The following is a 20,056-nucleotide window of genomic DNA, read 5'->3' as shown; positions in this document are numbered from 1 at the left end:
CAAACGTTTTGCTTTCACTCATCTAGTAATTAAAGTATAACATGTAATCATATAATAAATTCAAATTCGGATGTTTATGAACTAAAAGTCTTAAAAACTTCTTTCCCCATAATCCAGTTTCATAGAGACAGCCAGTTTGGCCATTTCTTGGTTATCTTTCCAAGTGTTTTCTATGTCTACACAGTTCTGGTACAGCTGGTTTTGGAGTTGCTCAAAATGATGTATATACTATATGTTCATTCTGCAGCTTCACTGTCTCTTATTGTAACCACTATTCTTTAGTGGCAATTGAGTACTTGAAATGTGCTTTATCTGAATTGAGATGTGTCACTGGTGCGAAATACACAACAGGTTTCAAAGACTTATATAAATAATGTAAAATATCTCACCAATAATTGTATATTGACTACATGCTTAAATAATACTTGAATCTATTGGGTGAAATAAAGTATATTACTGAAATTAGTTTCATCTATTTCTATCTTTTTGACATTTAAAAATATTCCTATTAGAAAATTTGAAATTACTATGTGGTTTGCATTCCATTTCTATTGAACAATGTTGTTCTTTAGCTTGCTTTTTAAAAACTCAGTAATATGTTGTATGGACATCCTTTTCATTTTCATACATGGAGAGCAACTTAATTCCTTTTAATGGCTACATTATGTTCAGTTAGCCAGTCCACTCTTTTTGGACATGGGGCAGCTTCCAATTTTTATTTCTATTAGAAATAAATCATATTGCATACACTTATTATTTATGATTGGGAATTTTTATGAGCATCCTGCAATTTGTGGGATAATTTCCTTGAGGTAGGATCATATTTCAAACACTGATAGAACTGACAAATTGATCAAATAATGGACTATAGGAAGAAGAGAGAACACAAATATATCTTATCATGACAACTTCTTGGAGTTCAGACCAGCTATTAGAACTTGAAGGCTGATACAGGGAATCAACTGAGTGTTACGGCAGGGGTTTTCCAGGTGGAGAGAATCTCAGAGGTTAAGGCCCTTCCTCTTGATAGTGGCCTTTCCAAGAGTTAAGTCAAGCAAGGATGAGGCTGTCTCAAAGTTAAAAGCTACTGTGACTATTCTGCCACTCCAGGTTTAAACTTTCAAAGATCCCAACTACACTGGAGACTCAGGTTCAACTCGCTCTTCCACACACCCACACAGCCAACAGGCTTAGTCTCCTGTCCCCACCTCAACATTAAACCAGGGGTCTTAGATTATTCAAATTGATAATCTCGGTGGGGCATCAGCGGTGTCAGCTCATCTGTGCCTCTGCTTTTCAGTCATTCTCATTGCTTGGCCTCTGGGCATTCCATTTTTATCTTTGGAGATCAGTTAGGCATTTTGTTACATTTAACCCAACATTTCTAGATATTTTTATAACTGGAGATCTTCCAGGTCCTTCAGACTTCAATATCACCAAAAATGAAAGTCTCTTTTTGTTAATTTGAAATGTCACCTTTATCTCGTACTAAATTCTTCTATCTTCCTAACCCTTTATGGAAAATTATATTCTAGAATGAAAAATTGTACAGTTCTTGACACACATTGCCAGCTTCCTTTCAGAATGGCTATTTACCTTCCTATCAGCGATTGCTTGCAAACCCTGAGAGTTATTTTCTGAAAAAATCTTTGCTCAGTTGATCAATAGGAAAAAAAAAGTGTATTAAAGGTTGTTGTTATTTCTGTTCCTTTTTATTTTAGTGAGGGTGGTCATTTTTCATGTAGTCAGAACTGGACATGGAACAAAAAACTGGTTCCAAATCGGGAAAGGAGTACGTCAAGGCTGTATATTGTCACCCTGCTTATTTAACTTATATGCAGAGTACATCATGTGAAAAGCCAGGCTGGATGAAGCACAAGCTGGAATCAAGACTGCCGGGAGAAATATCAATAACCTCAGATATACAGATGACACCACCCTTATGGCAGAAAGCCAAGAAGAACTAGAGTCTCTTGATGAAAGTGAAAGAGAGGAGTGAAAAGATTGGCTTAAAACTCAACATTCAGAAAACTAAGATCATGGCATCTGGTCCCATCACTTCATGGCAAATAGATGGGGAAACAAGGGAAACAGTGACAGACTATTTTCTTGAGTTCCAAAATCACTGTAGATGGTGACTGCAGCCATGAAATTAAAAGATGCTTCTTCCTTGGAAGAAAAGCTATGACCAACCTAGACAGCATATTAAAAAGCAGAGACATTACTTTGCCAACAAAGGTCCATCTAGTCAAAACTATGGGGATGTGAGAGTTGGACTATAAAGCTGAGCACCAAAGAATTGATGCTTTTGAATTGTGGTGTTGGAGAAGACTCTTGAGAGTCCCTTGGACTGCAAAGAGATCAAACCAGTCAATCCTAAAGGAAATCAGTCCTGAATATTCATTGGAAGGACTGATGATGAAGCTGAAACTTCAATACTTTGGCCACCTGATGCAAAGAACTGACTCACTGGAAAAGACCCTGATGCTGGGAAAGATTGAAGGCAGGAGGAGAAGGGGACGACAGAGGATGAGATGGTTGGATGGCATCACCAACACGATGGACATGAGTTTGAGCAAGCTCCGAAAGTTGGTAACGGACAGGAAATCCTGGCATGCTGCAGTCCATGGGGTCACAAAGAGTTGGACACGACTGAGCGACTGAACTGAATAGCTCTTCACATTTTGTGAATTACCTGTTTGCAATCCCTCACCTGTCTTGCTCGGGGGCTGGATTTTTTCTTAGGTGAGACCTGGGCCAAATAAGGTACTGCAAGGCAACAAAACAGCAGTTCTGAGATCACTGGCCTAGCCTCCTCTGTCTCAATCCAGCTGGCTCAGACTCAGGTTTACAGATCAAAGAACAGCCAGCAGCACGGGGTCTTTGAGGGTGGTCCTGCAAATAGTGCAGCTGACGCAGAACCAGCAGGGCTTGAGGGTGTGTGAAAGGAGCAGGGGCCGCTGGGTCAGAAGGCCATCCCCTGGGCACGCCCTCATTCAGTAGCTGACAAGCAAACCCAGATGAGAAGGGAAAATAGACAAAGCAAACAAGTTTCAGTAACACCCCTCTTCTGTAGTTCACATTTTCTCTCCATAGAAAGCGGAGCAGGGAGAATAAAAGAGAAGGTCCAACCACGCTTATGGAGCCCAATGGCCACCAGCTAACCTTCACCGGGCAGTCAGGGCCCAGTAAACTGTAGAAACACTCACTAAAAGGCATACCAACCAACCATTCAGGCTTTCACTTAAAAATCAAACAATTTGCACTGAGTTTGTTCTTAAATATGACACTATTGTATTTGCCATAGAAAAGTGTTTGTGTGTGTGTGTGTGGCAAAAAAAAAAAGTAACATTAAATTTGCCATCTTCATCATTTTTAAGAATAAAGTTCAGCAGTGTTAGGTATATTCACTTTGTGCAACAGTTCTCCAGAACTTTTTCATCTTGCAAATCTAAAACTCTATACCCATTAAACACCAATTCTCCCTCTCCCCTCCCCCCAGCCCTTGGCAACCACCTTTCTACTTTCCACCTTTTCATTTTCCAATAAGAAAGTATTTTAAAAATAGCCCCAGCCATCCAGAGATAAGCACTGTTAACTATTTTGCCCACAATTAATATTCTGAAATATTTTTCCCTAGGGGTACATCCATAGGCCTTATATATCAGAATTTGGTATTCCATATGATACTGTGGTCTTACTAAGACTGTAAAAAAAATTTTTGAACCTGGTTTTTAGGAATCACCTATAACCCTGTGTCCCCCCATTTTTATACATCTCTTGCCACACCCTTCTTTTCTTGACCCAGGCATAAGAGTTTATGCTCATGGCTATTTATCCTGTAACCAGCACCATTTGATACACTCTATTCAAATCAACTCATAATCCTCACCTCCCTCCCAGAAGTAAGGCCTGTTTCATTTTCATTTTAAAGATGAAAACAAGTCCCATAGTAGTGAATGGTGAGTTGCAGTTCCAATCTTACCATCTGGTTCTAGATTCCACTACACAAGTCTGCCCCACTTTACTGGACCAAGTGAGTTGAGAAATACAGTCCTTTCTCTCTCAAATAGAAAAAAAAATCAAAAAAGAAAGAAAGAAAAGAAAAAAAAAACCATGGAGAGTCACTGGGGATAACCTTAAGAAAATAATGAATCAATTATGTGGCTTAAGCATGGAGGATTCACCTTTTTTTACTTATTACTTGTTATTTTCTAACTTTCCATCCTGAATCATTCCCAGTGATCACTCATCTGTTGGGTACAGAGGAATGCATAAGTTTTAACTCCCCTGGTGGACTGTAAGCTCCCTGAGGAAGTACAAGGTCAAGAGCATTCCTTACACTTCTTTACAACCTCATTCAGGTCTGGCCTGATACCTTCTATCAACCATACCCAATGCTTGCTCACCAGCTGGCAGTGAATAGTACATAAACCAGAGGGAGAGGAATGGCAGAAGGGGTGATCAATAAGAGGAAACTCAAGTCTTTGCCCAGTTATAGACGATGAGGTGAGGGATTCAGGAGGGGATAGGTGGCTAGGTTGAGCTTTGTTCATTCATGGTGCCATCTTACATTTACAGAGAGGGTTTCACAGTTTGTTCCCACATTCACTATCAAGTAATTAAAAACCAACCCACATACAAACCACAGACCTGTGAGCTAGATAAAGAGAAGGCTGTCAGAACAGAGGTTACTTTGCTTGAACTTTTAAAATTTAAAGTAAATGTTTAATTTTAGAATAGACTTAGATTTACAGAAAAGGTATGGAGATGGTACAAAGAGTTCCCACATTCCCTCACCCAGTTTTCCCCTTATTTTTAATATCTTACATGGAATATTATTAATCAGAACTAAGAAATAAATGTTGCTCCATTAATATTCACCAAACTCCACATTTTATTTAGATTTCACTAGGTTTTCCCACTAAAATCCTTTGTCTGCTCCAGAAGACCACTTTATATGTAATGGTCATGTCCCCTGAGTCTAATCTAATCCGAAAAAGTTTCCTCTAATCTGGAACAGTTTCTCAGACTTCGTTTTTCATGACCTTGACTATTTTGTATAAAATGTTCCTCAACTTGGATTTGTCTGATGTTTTTCTCATTGTGAAAGGGGAAGGCAAGTTGAGCTTTTAACGTTATGGCCATTCACTTCCCGTCAGGACTCTAAAAGCTAAAGAGGAAATAAAGCTTTCATTTGTTTGTGGGTTGAAGCACCTGCTGGCTACTTCTTTCATGGAGCTCAGCAAATAAATAAATACCAACCTGCTTATTTTGCACTTTGCATAATCATTTCAACCATTCTCACATTAACTCAGTCATTTTCCCTTATTCAGAACTTAGGGTTCTTTCATTTGAGAATGTCTAGGACCTCAGTCCAACTCCAATTCTTAGCATTCATCAAGAAAGAGTGTCATTTGTACCTACAGAGGGAGTCACCAGGCAAATAAGCTTAGATGCTTGAGAAATGAGTCTGTGTTCTCGCCATTCTGGTGTTGAGAATAACTGAGTGTCTAAACTATGCTCCAATCCATCAGCCTGTTTCAAGACTACAATTTCTCATTGTTTTTCTAATAGTAAAAATATTATTTGGGGCTGTTTTTAAAAATTGAGATATAATTCGTACTCTGCAAAATCCATTCTTTCCAAGTATACGATTTACTGGGTTTTAGTATATTCATAAGGTTGTACAATCATCACCACCATCCAATTCCAAGACACTGCCATCATTCCAAAAAGAAATCCTGTACCTATTAGCAGTCACTCTCTACTGCTCAATCTTAGCCTTGCCTCTAGCAACCTTTAATCTACTTGCCCATTCTGAACATTTCTTATAAGTGGGAACTGTATAATAAGTAGTCTTTCATGTCTGACTTCTTCCACTTAACATAATGTCCTCAAGTTTCACCCATTTGTAGCAAGTATCAGGATTTCATTCCTTGCATGGCTGAGTAGTTTTCATTGGATGAATATAGCACATTTTGTTAATCCATTCATCTGCTGATAGACATTAAAATTATTCTGTAATTGATTGTGTTTTGATAGCTGTTCAATATTTACCAGCTGACTCAGCTCCTGGCGTCATACCTTATCTTCCTAATTCTTAATCCCCATTCATGTCTTACCTCCAGCTGCCATGAAAATGTAGCCAACAGTGGCTATTGCTGAAAACAAATATGTTTTAAAAAACACGAAAATAACCACTTCTATAGAAATCAGAGAAGATTTTTCTACCATATTCATTCAGTAATTGACTCATCTCTGCTTACGGAGTACCCACCATTGGTTAAGCACTATTCTAAGTTCTACAGATACAGGATTCGAGAAGATGGATACAAACCCTGCTCTCAGAGTACTATTATTAAAGTCTAGTGAGAGACTTTAAGCAAATCATTATACAGACATTTAAATAGCTATTAGAAATTTTTGAAGCTGTTCTACGTTAGGTAGTTTTTCTTCCAGTTCTATGACGCACAATGTCAGTCCCGAATCTCATTCTTGCCCATGGGTCACGTATTCTTGACATTCGGTCATCCACTGGGATGCTGGATATCTGTGAACGTTTTAGAAAGTCTCAAGAATTTTTTTTTTAATATTTATCTATTTGGCTGCACCAGGTCTTAGTTGTGGCACATGGGATCACTGATCTTCACTGCAGCATGTGGGACCTTTTTAATTGCAGCACACGGGATCTAATTCCCTGATCAGGGATCGAACCTGGTACCCCTGCATTGGGTACTGCATTGCACTGGGAGAGTCTTAACCACTGAACCACCAGGGAAGTCCCACTCCCAAGTACATTTTCATGGGCCTGAAGTTCTGAAGAACTCTCTCAGCCAAGAAGCACAGAAATGTCCCAAAGTTTAAAGGGTTTGCTGCTCTCATCCCCCAGTGAGGCCTCAAGGACACTCCTTTGCTCTTCTGCCTGGAAACAAGTGCTAGAGGTGATGCAACCCAGCAAATTTTATCTGGATTCACTGCTCAGATCCATGAAAGGGAGGAGACCATCGATAGGGGCCAAACTACAGAGAATTACCCAAGTCTGGGAACATCAGGTTCCCGTGAGACTCTGATGAAACAAAGACATGACGGGGGTCTCTAGTGATTGAGAACAGCACCACAGGGTACACATCACTCTCCGTGGGAGGACTGGGAGGGAGAGAATAAAAAAGAACAATATGGTTACCAAAGGTGAAAGAGGGTGGGGTGGGGTAAACTAGGAGCTTGGGATTAGCTGATACAAACTACTATACATAAAATAGATAAACAACAAGGTCCTAATGTATAGCACAGGGAGCTGTATTCAATATTCTGTAATAAACCATAACAGAAAAAAATATATATGTATAACTGAATCACTTTTCTGTATACCAGAAACTAACACTAGCATTGCAAATCAACTACACTTCAATTTAAAAAAAAGAACAAGTCAGGATAATAGGACTTCAGGTTTGAACCAAAACATGGAGAGAGGTGGGGCATTGTGCCTACTTGTCACTTAAAGCCCTTCTACAGCAAGAGCTCTGCAACCAATTTTAATTAATAAATTCACTCCATAAGTATCTATGAGACACGCACACACCTAATACTGGGGAGACTGAAGGAACAAGGCAAGCCCTGCCCCTACATTCTTGGAATTGACATTCCTGTGGGGCAAGAGAAGCGATGAACAAAGAAACATGTCAGGAGGCATCAATATCACTGATAAGAATGAAGCAGAGTGTGAGACTAGACTAGTGGTATTTTGTGTAAGATCATTAGAACAGCTCCCCACCCCCTACACCCTCCCTGAGGCAGTGACATTTAATGGAGAAAGGAAAGAAGAGAGAGAATGAGTGCAGTGGATGACAGGAGAACAGGCATTCCAGGCAGAAAGAACAGCAAGGGCAAAGCATTGAGGTGGGCTGGCACCTGGTGTGTTCGGGGTGTGGCCAGGCCAGTGGGCTGAGTGAGCCAAGTGAAGGGTGGCAGCAGATGGAGTAAGAGAGAAAGTGCTTTAGCCTTGCTTCCGAGAGGACTAACTAGGGACACTGGTTTAAGACAGGAAGATTTGTTTCACCACCCCAGACTGTTCCTCTAGCTCCAACTCACTGTCGATAGATGCCTTTAGACATGAGGAGTTAGGAGTGTCAACTGCATCAGTGCTGACCCCACGCAAACTAAAATAAAACCTGCAAAGGACACATGCTGTTGCTGGTAGGTCAGCAGGATCACCTCATTCTGTAGTTGCCGGGCAAAGGCCAGAGGACCAGACAGAGATGCAGGGGGAATTAGGATATCCTTGTGGTTGAGTCTGTAGAGAACTGGGGCTCTGCTGGGGAAATCCCCGCAGTCTCCCCCAGGAAGTGAGTCCACCCCAAAGGGACTTTACACACAACCTGCTCCATTTCACCCAAGGCACTTCCAACCGAGCTGTTCCCTTGGCTGTCACCTGAGAGTTCTGCAATGTGCTGGTTTGAGGGAACAATGATATCAGTGGTTATGGTGGTAGGACTCTGACCCTAGGTTTTATAAAGGGAATGGAAAAGCTGTTAATTTATTTTTAAATATCCCACTCTGATTCTAGAAATTATTAGGCAGTCATAGACTGTCACAGCATGGAAGGACACCACCCAGGAGACTGGACTGCATGGCTCCCAAGTGCTGGGGCTGGGCTCCTCCCACCCATGCTGAAGCAGCCTCCAGCCTTCCTCCTCCCCTCTCCCTGCCCCAGGTAATAGGCCCACCTCTCATATCCAGGGTTTAGTGAGTATCCCAGGCACTTCATGGCAATAGAAGAGGAAAAAGTGGAAACAATGATAGATTTTCTTTTCTTGGGCTCTAAAATCACTGCAGTGACTGCAGCCATGAAATTCAGAAAACACTTGCTTCTCGGAAGAGAAGCTATGACAAACCTAGACAGCACATTAAAAAGCAGAGACATCACTTTGCTGAAAAAGGTCCACAGAGTCAAAGCTATGGTTTTTCCAGTAGTCATGTATGGATGTGAGAGTTGAAACATAAAGGAGGCTAAGTGCTGAAGAATTGATGCTTTTGAACTGTGGTGCTGGAGAAGACTCTTGAGAGTCCCTTGGACTGCAAGGAGATCAAACCAGTCAATCCTAAATGAAATCAACCCTGAATATTCATTGGAAGGACTAATGCTGGAGCTGACGCTCCAACACTTTGGCCACCTGATGCGAAGAACTGACTCACTGGAAAAGACCCTGATGCTGGGGAAGATTGAAGGCAGGAGGAAAACAGGACGATAGAGGATGAGATGGTTAAATGGCATCAGTTAGTCAATGGACATGAATTTGAGCAAACTCCAGGAGATGGTGGAGGACAGGGGAGCCTGCCATACTGTATGTAGTCCATGGGGTCACAAAGAGTTGGACATGACTCCGTGACTGAGCAACAATAACTGGCAGCTGAAGGCTGGGCCTCCAAGTTCAGTCTCTATGTGGGAAGTCTTCTGCAGGAAAGTTAGGGAAAGGCAAAGAAAACCAGAGTTCCCGGCTCCTTGACCCCTCACCCCCACTCACCTCCCACTCTTACCCCCTTCTCAGGGAAAGGCAGCTTACTTTTTCTTCTTGTCTCTCTTTTCAATCCACTGCATAGAGATAAACCCTGACCTTTCATTTGATTTGCCAAAAGCCTTTTCCCTTTCTGTCATAAAGTAAAGAGGATCAAAAACTCTGGTTCTCACAGCTAATGTCTTTAAAATAAACTTTGAGAATCCTTTTTAGAAGTCAGAGCTGAGCTTAGATTCTCCCTCTGCTGTAACACTTCCTGGTCTTCCCTGTGAGATGGGCATCTCTGAGTAAAAGGCAAATGAAGGTCACATATGATGAAGAAAAAAGAAAAGCACCTCAACACTCTTTCAGGATAATATTTAATGTTCCATTAACCCTACTACATTTATCATTGTGATACTAACAGAAACTTTATTCTATAAAGAAAACTGATATTCTTTTTTAAGGATGAGTACTCTGGATTGGAAAACAATGCTTTTTCATAAAGTTCCACATACTTAACCATACAACACTAAAAGTCATCCTACTGTATTACAGGAAAAGATTTTTTTTAAGTTATATCACACAAAACTCTGGATGTGAATGTTTATAGTATATTTGTAATTGTCAAAAATGGGAAACAGCATAAATGTCCTTAAGCTAGTGAATTAGTAAACAAATATTAGTACATCCAAATAAAGGGAAACTACAGAGCAAAAAAAGGTAAGAACTGCTAATACACCCATCACCAGGAATGAATCTCAAATGCATTAGGATAAGTTAAAGAAGCCAGACTGAAAAAGTGATAGTATGATTTCATTTGTAGGATATTCTTGTAAAGGTTGAATTACAGGGAGAGAAAACAGCTCAGTGGTTTCCCAGGGGCTGGAAGTGGGGGAAGGGGTGGCTACCAGTAGGAATTTTGGAGGATTCTGTCCATATCTTTTTTGTGGTGCTGGCTATATGACTGTACACATTTGACAAAGACTGCAGAACTGTACATACACACACATACACACACACACACACGAGTGAATTTTCTACTCCAATTAAAAAAAAAAATAACCCAGAGCTCACTTAGGCAGCACATATACTAAAATTCAGATGAAGCAGAGATGAGCATGGCCCCTGCACAAGGATGACACGCAAATTTGTGAAGCATTCCATATTAAAAAAAAAATAATAATAATCCATAGGTTTGTTTGAGATTTTCCAGTTGTTTCCCCTGCACTATACTAAAAAATCTTTTAAAAAAAAAGTTCTTGATTACAAAAATCTTTTTTTAAAAAAGTGAATTTTCCTGCTTGTAAAGTACACCTTAATTTTTTCTTAAGGAAGAATAATAACAGGTTACCTCCAAAAAAAAAAAATAAAAAGCTAAAACCAACCCAAACCAAAACACCTGTGCTAAGAAGGATGCCGCTGACAGTAATTTTGCAGAAACAGATGGGATGACATCACCTGAAGGGTGGTTTGTTGTTCTTTTAGGAAGCAGAAGTATCCTTCGTGGACAAAACACTATATCCTACCATACAGGCCCCACCCCCCAACTTCTCCAAACTTGGCCACACTGGCTCTTTGGGTCCTTGAACAAGCGAAGCTCATCCCCATCTGAGGGCCACTGCCCCAGCTAGGTTTGGACCACAGTTTCATCATTTCCTAAATTGAGCAAATTACTTAATCCTTGTTCCTCAGTTTCTTCATTGGTAAAAATGGGAATAATGATAGTACCAACATCATAGGGTTGCAGTGAGATCTGGTCAATTAACACATATAAAGGACTTTAACCAATGCTGGAGCCATGTAAATATTTGATCATTGTCAGCTGTTATTACTTCTGGTTCCCGAAACTCTTGTCTTTTCTACCTTTCAGCCTTGTAATCCAGAACTGTTTGCATGAATGAATGTGCCTATTGGGTAAAATATCTTACAAAGAAACTGTGTCCAAAAAAATCGGTTATTTTTTGGTAAACAGAGTGGCTTCAAGTTCACTAATAACATTTTTTGTTAAAGTTTTTATTTGACAATAAAAGTAAATATACAAAAAAGTTGTAAAGAAGGTACAGATTTTTCTTATACCCTTACCCAGTTCCTGCTAATGTTATTACATATAACCACAGTATAATCATCAAAATTAAGAAATTATCATTGATTCAGCCCTTAATTATACTTGCAAACTTCATTTGGATTTCACTCTTTTTCCACCAAAGTCCTATCTCTGTTCTAGGGTCCCATTCAGGATACTACATTGCATTTGGCACAAACAAGGTTTTTAAACTATTATTTGACTTAATAATTGTGGTTTTGACTTCTAAATTATGTGAATATAAAAAGACACAAGAGTATATGCCATATTTAAGTTGCAAAGCTTCCCAAGTTCCCTACCCCCATCCTGCCTTATTTTTTCTATATTATTGATTATATCTAACATGCTCTCGTGCATGTGTGTGTGCTAAGTCACTTAGGTCACATCTGACTCTTTGCGACCCTATGGACTTAGCCCACCAGGATCCTCTGTCCATGGGGTTCTCCAGGCAAGAATACTGGAATGGGTTGCCATTCCTTTTTCCAGGGGATCTTCCTGACCAAGGGATTGAACCTGTGTCTCCTGCTGTTCCAGCATCACAGATGGACTCGTTACCACTGAGCCACTGAGGAAGCCTAACATGCTCTCATATAACATCAAATTTAAGATGCCATTGCATGAAACATGTATTACCATTTTATGTACGAAAGAAAAAAACACCAGCAATTAGAAGTGCAAAATGCCATCAGTTACAAGATGCTCCCAAGTTCTAAGATATTAAGACATGAAAACGTGTGTCCTAAAATCTATGAAATATGATATGAATTTTACATGTTCTATTTATTGTCCTTTTGTCTCATTGGAATGTTGATTTCATGAGAGCAGCATTTTTGTCTGTTTTGTTCCCCAGTGTATCCCTGGTTCCTAGCACATAATGAAAAGAAAGTGAAAGTCACTCAGTCATGTCCAACTCTTTGGGACCCCATGGACTATACAGTCCATGGAATTCTCCAGACCAGTGGAATGGGTAACCTTTCCCTTCTCCAGGGGATCTTCCCAACCCAGGGATCGAACCCAGGTCTCCCACATTGCAGGCAGATTCTTTACCAGCTGAGCCATCAGAGAAGCCCAAGAATACTAGAGTAGGTATCCTATCCCATAGCTATGAGGGTCCCTCACAGCTCAGTTTCAGGAGACCTGGGCTGTATTCCTGGGTTGGGAAGATCCCCTGGAGAAGGAAATGGCAACCCACTCCAGTATTCTTGCCTGGAGAATCCCATGGGCAGAAAAGCCTGGCAGGCTACAGTCCATGAGGTTGCAAGAGTCGGACATGACCTGGCGACTAAACCACCATCAGCCTATCCCTCTCCAGTGGATCTTCCCCACCCAGGAATCAAACTGGGGTCTCTTGCATTGCAGGTGGATTTTTTTTTTCATTTATTTTTATTAGTTGGAGGCTAATTACTTCACAACATTTCAGTGGGTTTTGTCATACATTGACATGCATCAGCCATGGAGTTACATGTATTCCCCATCCCGATCCCCCCTCCCACCTCCCTCTCCACCCGATTCCTCTGGGTCTTCCCAGTGCACCAGGCCCGAGCACTTGTCTCATGCATCCCACCTGGGCTGGTGATCTGTTTCACTATAGATAATATACATGCTGTTCTTTCGAAACATCCCACCCTCGCCTTCTCCCACATGCAGGTGGATTACTTACCAACTGAGCTAAAGCACATAATAGTCACTCAGAAAATATTTGTTGAATGAACAAATTAATAATATAATGCCAGCTAAAATGGAGCCCTTGTGTCAGGCACCATTCAAAACTCTTTGCTTATATTAACTCTGTTCATTGTTTAGATGCCTGGTCAGCTATAGTTCAAAGGGTTGCAAACAGTCGGACGTCACTGAAGCAATTTAGCACACGCTCATGCAGCAATAACCCAGAGAGTGGTATTTTCAATACCTAAGCTAACCAGAACATAAAATTAGGCAACTGGGAAATTCCCCGGCATTCCAGTGTTTAAGCCTCCACACCTCCACTGCAGGGGACTCGGGTTTGATCCCTACTCGGGGAACTAAGATATGACGTGCCACATGGTACAGCCAAAATATAATCATATAATAATAAATAAATTAATAAAATTAAGCAGCTGAAAGAAAAACCAAAAAAAAAAAAAGAGTATGAGTATCTTCTTTAACAATGTACTGAGAATTTAAAAATAATAATTTTACTCATGAACAAATATCAATTGAGTACTTGTACAGTATCAGCCCTTTTGCCAGGCAATCCACTCCAGTATTCTCGCCTGGAGTAGCCCCATGGACAGAGGAACCTGGCAGTCTACAGTCCATCAGGTCGAAAAGAGTCGGACATGACTGAAGCGAGCAAGCACACAAACACTTTACAACTGTTAACTCATCTGATTTTCACAACAACAACATGAGGTATGTACTCTTACAAATGAGAAAACCCAGGTGCCTAAACGTTAAGGAATTTGCTCAAGGTCACACAGCTACTAATGGCAAAGTCAAAACTCACACCAAGGCAGCTTATTCTAGCTTATTCAATCTGCATTCTTACCCGCTAGGCCACACTGCTTCATACCAACTAGAATAGCCCATATTTATGGTACTTAAGTGGTAGTCTGAGCTTCTCTGGTAGCTCAGATGGTAAAGAATCCGCCTGCAGTGTGGGAGACCTGGGTTCAATCCCTGGGTTGGAAGATCCTCTGGCAGAGGACACAGCAACCCACTCCAGTATTCTTGCCTGGAGAATCCCCATGGACAGAGGAGCCTGGCGCGCTACAGCCAACGGGGTCGCAAAGAGTCGGACATGACTGAGCGACTAAGCACACACACGCAAGTGGTAGGTAGTTCAGTTCAGCTCAGTCGGGCCTGACTCTTTGTGACGCCATGGACTGCAGCACGCCAGGCTTCCCTGCCCACCACCAGTGAAGCTGCTCAGTCGTGTCCGACCCTTTGCGATCCCACGGACTGTAGCCTACCAGGCTCTTCCATCCATGGAATTTTCCAGACAAGAGTACTGGAGTGGGTAGCCAGTAAAATAATAAAAATCATGAGCTTCTGTGACCAAAGTGACCCCCTTACTCTCTGGTAAATTAGGCCATTGCGTTTTCTGGCCAATGATTATCAAGTGAAAAAACCTACTTTGGTTGACTTTTGTCCTATTGACATTTGTTGAATGCCCTTGATGTGACTAGTACTGTGGTATGGGATGGGGATAGACTGGTAAGACACAGGCTGGGAAACCGATGATTGCCACCATGGAGGTCTGTAAGGAGTTTCAGGATGAGCCCAGAGGAAAGGAGAGGGCTTTATGAAACCTTGAGTGGAAGCTTTAGGGAGGGGTCAGTTTGCCAAGTGAGAGCAAAGGAAGGCTGGACTCACTGCCAGGCAAACCTCCTAGCCTCCAGACCTGAGGCTGGGTGGACTCCTTCCTCTCTCTTTACAAAACGGTTTTCACTGCCTTGGAAAAAGAGATCGGCTCTGGCTGCCTGTCTCTGACAGAGCAAATATTGAGAAATACCAGACTCGGTGACTCCAGTGTTGCACCTTATTGCATGTGCCACAGAGGACATCTCTTCTCCTGCCCCTGACCCCTCAAATGAGCATTAGGTAGTCGAGGCTGAGCTAGTAAATGAGATGGCATAATTAGAGGCTGCCAAGGGACCCAGGGAGTGAGGAAAGAACCAAAAAAGAGTGACTGGAGATTGATCCTGCATTTTCCCACCCACAGGGACCCTGGGCTTGTGGAGTTGATGATGAATATTGCCTGACATCAAAGGAATAATCCATAACTACAAGGCATGTGAATGTTAGCTGTTCTGGGGTCTCCCAGGAACCGCTGTCTCCTTTCTTTAAAATAAATTTAAAAAAATAAAGTTTTAGTTTTAAGTACACACACATATATACAGTAGTGTTTTCTCAGATTTTATGTATGACCAATCTGTCAAAGTGACCAATAAAATTGCTTATAGAAGTTCCTGATATTTACTGTTCTATTGATTTTTAACTACCACTAAGTTCTCACTTAGATGTCAGTGTGACCTGACATGAAAATTATTAACTGTAATGGTTATGTGTCTTGTAAATATTTGATCAACGTGTTCCTGGCCTGTGGTTTTGCTAAAGTGTGGACTCTAGGAAAGGGTATATATCCCTGTTTCTTTTCATGTTTGTGCATTTCTGAGGGCAGGGGCCATATTTGTTTAACTTTTTTTTTATACAGTTCTAGATAGTTCCATGTGCAAGGGAGTACTTAAACAACCCAGTTTAATCAAGAGGTGAATGTTCATTTCCAAGAGGAAGTAAGATATGAACACATTCACACATTTTGATGTTTTAAAACTCATAAAAAATGTGATTTACAAGTACCAAATAAATCAGACCAAAATACACATACTCATTAATAAAAATGACAATTTGGACAAGTTTGTATATTTTGGTTTTTCATCATGGAGTGACAGTCCGAAAATGGCAGCCACAATTTTTGTCTGATGTAGGCAGAATTGAAAGAACATTCCAGCACAATGATAATATTCCAACTTCCAACTGTCCTCTTCCATGCAACTTCAAGTCATGTCTACCATGATTTTTCTCTCTTTTTAAAAAAAAAATTACTTATTTATTTGTTTTTGGCTACTGGGTCTTCATTGCTGCTCAGGCTTTCTCTACTTGTGGAGAAGTGGGGGCTACTCTCTAGTTGTGGTGTGCCGGCTTCTCACTGCAGTGCTTCTTTAGGGCCCAAGGGCTTCAGTAGTGGGCTCAGTAGTTGCAGGTCCCGGGCTCTAGAGCACAGGCTCAATAGTTGTGGCCCATAGGCTTAGTGGCTCCACAGCATGTGGGGGCTTCCAGATCAGGGATTGAACTCATATTTCCTGCATTGGCAGGTGGATTCTTTACTACCGAGCCACCAGGGAAGCCCTACCTGTCTTTAAAAAAAAAATTCTAACTTGTGCTTTCCCATCTGTACAAACTATGGGAAGGTTCAGGTGTGAAGCGACACAGAGAAAATAAATATGACAGCTAATACTTACACAGAACCTATTATATGTCAATCCCAATTCTAGGTGTTTTGCATGTTAATCTGTTTAATTCTTACAACAATCCTATGAGGTCAGTTTTAATATTATGCTCATTTTCATGAAGGAAAACTTTTCATTTCTTTGAAGGAAACGGGTCCAGAAAGATTAAATATCTTGCTCAAGTTCAAAAATTTATCAGGTAGTGGATCTGGGATTCAAACTTAGGTAGTCTGACTCACAGATCTATCTTTTTTTTAATTTTTAAAAATATGTATTTGACTGTACTGGGTCTTAGTTGTGGCATACAAGATCCTTTAGTTGCAGCATGCAGGATCTACTTCTATGACCAGGGATCAAACCTGGACCCCTTGCCTTGGCAGCACAGAATCGTAGCCACTGGACCACCAGGAAGTCCCTCACAGATCTATCTTAACCACTAATATATGACCAGAAAAAAGCCCTTCAAGAATTTGCCAGTCACCTTTATCTTTACCATGAGTGGATCTGACCTGTGTGCTAAGTAAGTGGCACAATAACTCTCAAACTTCTTAAAAGTCATGGCCAAACCACACGTGGAGAAAGGAAACAGCAATGAAAATTTCAAAGTATATAAAACTTACTTTAAGTTATTTGATATGTTGACATATATGTCATGTGAATTTTGGTAACATGATACCTTAGAATGGAAGCTCCCAAAAGCTTAGGGACCTGCGATGATACTCAAGCTATTTCTCCAGCTTCTTCCAATCATCTTGTATTTACATTTGCCTCCTCTATGTCCTCTCAGACATAACAGAGTTCACATGTCCCTAGTAGTCAGGCCAGATGGCAGCAGCTGCTGGACACTTCATATGATATGTCGTAGCAACTCTAAACTCTGATTTTTTACCTCACAGGTTGTTGCTATTGCTGTTCTTTTGGTTGTTTATAGTGACTTGACTGGACTAATTCTGTAGAGTCTGTTTACCCTACAAAATGCAGCCCCAGATATCTATGGATGGTTTGTTTTTTTTCCCATTACTTTAAAAGTCTGGCTTCCTAGGAGTTGTCCCTTGATCAGGATAACTTAACACTCCGTATTAATCTAGAAACAACTGAATAGCTGTTCACGTACATGGCCTTCTGGATCACCAGACGTCTGTGGGAGCTCATCAAGACCCACTATGCCTGTCTCAGTTCTTGATTTCACTATCAACTTTCTGGCCAATCTACTGCCCTGTTGCTTGCCCAAACCCTCAGGATAGCTATGGTATTTGCCTTCCTTATTTGTTTGCCACCAAGATCTTTCCCTGGTGGCTCAGAGAGTAAAGAATCTACTTGCAATGCAGGAGACCCAGTTTCGATCCCTGGCTTGGGAAGATCCCCTGGAGGAGGGCATGGCAACCCACTCCAACATTCTTGCCTGGGATAGCCCATGAGAATCCTGAAGGGCTATAGAGTCACAAAGGATCAGACACAACCGAGGGACTAACAGAGAAAGAGAAGATCGTTGCTGTTTTTTTAACAAACCCTTGGGCATTGGGTTTCCTCTGTGTCCTGCTCCAAATCCAATTGGTCCCCTCTGGCAATGAGGGTGCTATTTTATAGCTTAGTCCAGCTGTAGTCCATGGGGGTCTCGAAGAGTCAGACAGGACTGGGTGACTGAACAACAACAACTCTGGTGGAACTACCAGCCAGAAGAACTGGGTCCCAGGGTGGGAGCTGTCCCAGACAAGAAGTTATAAACTCTCACTGCTCATACCTGATGCTGAGTAGTTTTTCCTGAATAAACACTTCTCAATTTGTTGTACCCCTTTGCTCAATTTCCAGAATCCCTAAGTGGTTGTTTTTGATCATTTTTTTTTCAGGTTTGTTATTGCTTTGGGGGGAGAGGATCTGTCATGTTCCTCGCTCTGCCATTCCGAAGTCCAACTCCCCTCACTCTCAAGTACAATCACCCAGTTCTAGCAAATTTACTTGTCATAGATCTCTGGAATCCATTTCCTTCTCTTTATTTCCACTACCTCCTCCTAATCCCAGCTACCATCACTTCTTGAGTGAACTATTTGTAATCATCTCTTTGGAAATCTACTCTCATTCTAACTGTTCTCCATGTTGTAACCACTCATATTGTTCAAAGGTATTTTCTGATCATGTCACACTTATCTCCTTCACCCTAGCTTAAAATCTTTGACTGACTTCCCACTGCTCTCAAGATAAAAAGTCCCTAGCACTCTCTCAGAAGACCTGAGTTCTCTAACTGCCCATGGTAGGGCTTCTTTTTCCTAGACCCACTTATCTTCCCATCATTCTGGGATTATCCCCATCTCCTTGCTATCTTAGGGCTTTTGCACATGCATTTTCATCCACCTTGAACTCCCCGGTCCTTCTTCATCTAGCTAAGGCTCACTCTTACCCCAAAGATGATACTGCAAACATCACTTCCTTGGGGAAATCTTTCCTAATATGCTCTATGTCTGCTCCCACTATAGTTTACTTCTTGGCACTAACTGCAAGTGTGATGTTACATTTATGGTGTGATTGTTTCTTTGTTTTCCATTGCCTCCTCTACTGAATTGTAAACTCATGAAAGTAGGAACCATATTTACCTCTACATCTCCAACACTGAGCTCATAGGATGTGCTCAATCAGAATGAATGCATGTATCACCCAAAATACATCATTTCATGGCAATTCAATCTAAATATCAAAGGAGATATAAAAGCAAAGTTCTAAACTTGATGTTATCGAGAAAAAAAGATTTAATATATATATTATAAAGGAAATTTGTAGAGAAAAAGGACCTGATGAACAAGAAATCCAACTATTTTTATCACACAAAAATCACTCCTCATATTTTAATATAACTTTTTTAACCTTTTGGCCGCACTGTATACCATGAGGGATTTTAGTTCCCTGACCAGGTATCGAAACCTCCACCCCTGGCAATGGAAGCACAAAGTCTTAACCACTGGACTGCCAGGTAAGTGCCTGGATATATTTTTAATAGATTAAATTTTTTTAGAGATGTTCTAGATTCACAGCAAAATTGACCATAAGGTATGGAGATTTTTCATATATCCTCTGCCCCTACATATGCATAGCTTCCTTCATTATTAACATCACTCACCAGTGACACAGTTTTTTCTTTTACCAAGAATGAACCTACATGGACACATCATCATCATCCAAAGTCCATAGTTTACACTATGGTTCACTTTTGTTGTACATTCTATGGGCTTGGACAAACATATAATGACATGCATCCACCATTATAGTATTATAAAAAGAAGTTCCACTGACCAGAAAATTCTTTGTGCTTCACCTATTCATCCCTCTCCACCTAACCCCTGGCAACCACTGATCTTTTCACTGCCTCCATAGGTTTGCCTTTTCCAGAATGCCATATAGTTGGAATCATACAGAAAGCAGCCTTTTCAGATTAGCTTCTTTCACTTAGAAATAGGCATTTATGTTTCCTGTCTGTCTTTTCATGGCTTGATGGC

The 20,056-nt window shown here is 40.9% G+C and overlaps 1 non-coding gene across 1 annotated transcript; it reads left to right on the top strand.

Moving 5' to 3' along the window:
• The first annotated feature begins 10,563 nt into the window (after window positions 1–10,563).
• LOC122692942 lies at window positions 10,564–10,667 on the top strand. The gene has a single exon (XR_006340754.1). It is a non-coding gene; the product is annotated as a U6 spliceosomal RNA (small nuclear RNA).
• Window positions 10,668–20,056: the final 9,389 nt, after the last annotated feature.

The sequence above is a fragment of the Cervus elaphus genome, chromosome 4 (assembly GCF_910594005.1).
Source record: "Cervus elaphus chromosome 4, mCerEla1.1, whole genome shotgun sequence".
NCBI classification, from domain to species: Eukaryota; Metazoa; Chordata; class Mammalia; order Artiodactyla; family Cervidae; genus Cervus; species Cervus elaphus.
The sequence above is the reverse complement of the archived record's forward strand: the minus strand, read 5'-3'. Positions and strand labels throughout refer to the sequence as shown.